Here is a 4,404-nt window from a genome sequence, read left to right as displayed (position 1 = left end):
CATGCTACGACGGCACCCCGACCCCGCGGAGTTCCTGCAGCTCTACGAGCTGAGCATCGAGGCGGCCAACGGCGATGAAAGAGTCATGGCGAACTAGTTTCCCATGGCTCTCAAGGATGGCGCTCGCTCGTGGCTCCTGAACTTGCCCGTCGGATCAATCTCCTCCTGGGATGAGATGCGCGACCGCTTAGTCGCCAACTTCTAGGGCACTCGCGATCGCCCTCCGTCCGCGGGTGACCTGCGTCGCATCAAGCAACAGCAGGGAGAGACCCTGCAGAAGTACATCCAGCGCTTCAACAGTGTTCGCGTCAAGATCCCCAAGGTGACGGACGAGGCCATCATCTCAGCATTTTATGATGGCGTCCTCAACGTCAAGATGAAGGAGGAGCTCGCCATGCACGAGGAGCTATGCACGGCTCTGGAGCTGTTTAACATGGCGATCAAGTGCACAAGAGCTGAGGAAGGGTGTCTTTCCCTCCTCGAGCTCCTTGCTGCCGACCCAGAAGAGAAGAAAGCCAAGGTTAAGGACGTGAAGTGCAAGGGAGTAGCCATGCTCACGGCGGAGCCGGACACGAAGCATGGCCGGGACCACCCCGAGTCGTCCAAAAGCAGCCGTTCGTTCTACGCCTTCCACAACGTACACATCCACATCACCAACGATTGTCAAGAGCTCAGGGCCATCCAAGATGGACGCTTCGGTCGACGCCCCGAGCGCAACGACCGGGCTACGACCCAGGAGGAGGACGAAGTGGAGGACGTTGGGACGACTGCGGCCCCCGCCAGGAGTGGCGCTACTGGACTCGTCAAGACCACTGGCAAGAGGAGCCTCGTGAGGGCGCTTGGCGTGACCAGCCTCGCGAGAACCGTTCTCAGGGCAATCCTGGCCTCCCTCCGTAGCCGCCACCACCAAGAAGGAACGACGACCATCATCAGGACGAGGGGACTGGGGGCTTTCAGGAGCCGCGCGCTATCGCCTGCATCTTGGGCGGTGCTCAGGCCCCGGCTTCCAAGCGCATCTTCAAGCAGTTTGCTTGTGCGGTGAACGCGGTCCTCCCTAGGCTCGAGGCCACGCGCCCGCTTAGGTGGTCCAAGTACGCCATCACCTTCAGCTCGATGGACCAGCTCAAATGCGCGGCAACCACCGGCGTCCTCCCGATGCTCTGTTCACCCGTCATCAACAATGTCCAAGTCACCAAGACCCTCATCGACGGCGGCGCGGGGTTCAGTGTCCTGTCCGTCGAGACGTTCGACAACCTTCAAGTGCCCTACGATTAGCTACAACTTACCAGGCCCTTCTCAGGAGTGACCGACAGCTCCACCTGAAGGAAATATGCCCTAGAGGCAATAATAAAGTTATTATTTATTTCCTTATTTCATGATAAATGTTTATTATTCATGCTAGAATTGTATTAACCGGAAACATAATACATGTGTGAATACATAGACAAACATAGTGTCACTATTATGCCTCTACTTGACTAGCTCATTGATCAAAGATGGTTAAGTTTCCTAACCATAGACATGAGTTGTTATTTGATCAATGAGATCACATCATTAGGAGAATGATATGATTGACTTGACCCATTCCGTTAGCTTAGCAATTGATCGTTTGTTTACTGCTATTGCTTTCTTCATGACTTATACATGTTCTTATGACTATGAGATTATGCAACTCCCGAATACCGGAGGAACACTTTGTGTGCTACCAAACGTCACAACGTAACTGGGTGATTATAAAGGTGCTCTACAGGTGTCTCTGATGGTACTTGTTGAGTTGGCATAGATCAAGATTAGGATTTGTCACTCCGATTGTCGGAGAGGTATCTCTGGGCCCTCTCGGTAATACACATCACTATAAGCCTTGCAAGCATGATAACTAATGAGTTAGTTACGGGGTGATGTATTACGGCACGAGTAAAGAGACTTGCCGGTAACGAGATTGAACTAGGTATTGGATACCGACGATCGAATCTCGGGCAAGTAACATACCGATGACAAAGAGAACAACGTATAGTGTTGTGCGGTTTGACCGATAAAGATCTTCATAGAATATGTAGGAACCAATATGAGCATCCAGGTTCCGCTATTGGTTATTGACCGGCGACGTGTCTCGGTCATGTCTACATAGTTCTCGAACCTGTAGGATCCGCACGCTTAAAGTTCTGTGACGATCGGTTTTATGAGTTTATATGTTTTGATGTACCGAAGGTAGTTCGTGTTGGGGAACGTAGTAATTTCAAAAAATTCCTACGCACACGCAAGATCATGGTGATGCATAGCAAAGAGAGGGGAGAGTGTTGTCCACGTACCCTCATAGACCGAAAGCGGAAGCGTTAGCACAACGCGGTTGACGTAGTCGTACGTCTTCACGATCCCACCGATCAAGTACCGAACGCACGACACCTCCGAGTTCAGCACACGTTCAGACCGATGATGTCCCTCGAACTCCGATCCAGCCGAGTGTTGAGGGAGAGTTTCGTCAGCATGACAGCATGGTGACGATGATGATGTTCTACCGACGCAGGGCTTCGCCTAAGCACCGCTACAATATTATCGAGGTGGACTATGGTGGAAGGGGGGCACCGCACACGGCTAAAAGATCAAACGATCAATTGTTGTGTCTCTAGGGTGCCCCCTGCCCCCGTATATAAAGGAGCAAGGGGGGAGGTGTGGCCGGCCAGGAGGGGCGCGCCAGGAGGAGTCCTACTCCCACCGGGAGTAGGACTCCCTCCCTTTTCCTTGTTGGATTAGGAGTGGAGGGGGAAAGAGGAGGGAGAGAGGAAGGAAAGGGGGGCGCCGCCCCCTTCTCCTTGTCCTATTCGGACTAGGGGGGAGGGGCGCGCGGCCCTACCCTGGCCGCCTCTCCTCTTCTCCACTAAGGCCCACTATGGCCCATTAATCCCCCGGGGGGTTCTGGTAACCCCTCGGTACTCCGGTAAAATCCCGATTTCACCCGGAACACTTCCGATATCCAAATATAGGCTTCCAACATATCAATCTTCATGTCTCGACCATTTCAAGACTCATCGCCATGTCTGTGATCACATCCGTGACTCCGAGAAACCTTCGGTACATCAAAACTCATAAACTCATAATATAACCATCATCGAAACTTTAAGCGTGCGGACCCTACGGGTTCGAGAACTATGTAGACATGACCGAGACACGTCTCGGGTCAATAACCAATAGCGGAACCTGGATGCTCATATTGGCTCCCACATATTTTACGAAGATCTTTATCGATCAGACCGCATAACAACATACGTTGTTCCCTTTGTCATCAGTATGTTACTTGCCCGAGATTCGATCGTCGGTATCCCAATACATAGTTCAATCTTGTTACCCGCAAGTCTCTTTACTCGTTCCGTAATACATCATCCCATAACTAACTCATTAGTTGCAATGCTTGCAAGGCTTAAGTGATGTGCATTACCGAGTGGGCCCAGAGATACCTCTCCGACAATCGGAGTGACAAATCCTAATCTCAAAATACGCCAACCCAACAAGTACCTTCGGAGACACCTGTAGAGCACCTTTATAATCACCTAGTTACGTTGTGATGTTTGGTAGCACACAAAGTGTTCCTCCGGTAAACGGGAGTTGCATAATCTCATAGTCATAGGAACATGTATAAGTCATGAATAAAGCAATAGCAACAAACTAAACGATCAAGTGCTAAGCTAACGGAATGGGTCAAGTCAATCACATCATTCTCCTAATGATGTAATTCCATTAATCAAATGACAACTCTTTGTCTATGGCTAGGAAACATAACCATCTTTGATCAATGAGCTAGTCAAGTAGAGGCATACTAGTGACACTCTGTTTGTCTATGTATTCACACATGTATCATGTTTCCGGTTAATACAATTCTAGCATGAATAATAAACATTTATTATGATATAAGGAAATAAATAATAACTTTATTATTGCCTCTAGGGCATATTTCCTCCAGTCTCCCACTTGCACTAGAGTCAATAATCTAGTTCACATCGACATGTGATTTAACACCAATAGTTCACATCACCATGTGATTAACACCCATAGTTCACATCGTCATGTGACCAACACCCAAAGGGTTTACTAGAGACAATAATCTAGTTCACATCGCTATGTGATTAACACCCAAAGAGTACTAAGGTGTGATCATGTTTTGCTTATGAGAGAAGTTTAGTCTACGGGTCTGCCACATTCAGACCCGTATGTATTTTGCAAATTTCTATGTCTACAATGCTCTGCACGGAGCTACTTTAGCTAATTGCTCCCACTATCAATATGTATCCAGATTGAGACTCTGGATCAGTGTCAAAACTTGCATCGACGTAACCCTTTACGACGAACCTTTTGTCACCTCCATAATCGAGAAACATATCCTTATTCCACTAAGGATAATTTTGACCGCTG

The sequence above is a fragment of the Triticum aestivum genome, chromosome 1A (genome assembly GCF_018294505.1).
Source record: "Triticum aestivum cultivar Chinese Spring chromosome 1A, IWGSC CS RefSeq v2.1, whole genome shotgun sequence".
NCBI lineage: Eukaryota > Viridiplantae > Streptophyta > Magnoliopsida > Poales > Poaceae > Triticum > Triticum aestivum.
Note: the sequence above shows the minus strand (reverse complement) of the source record.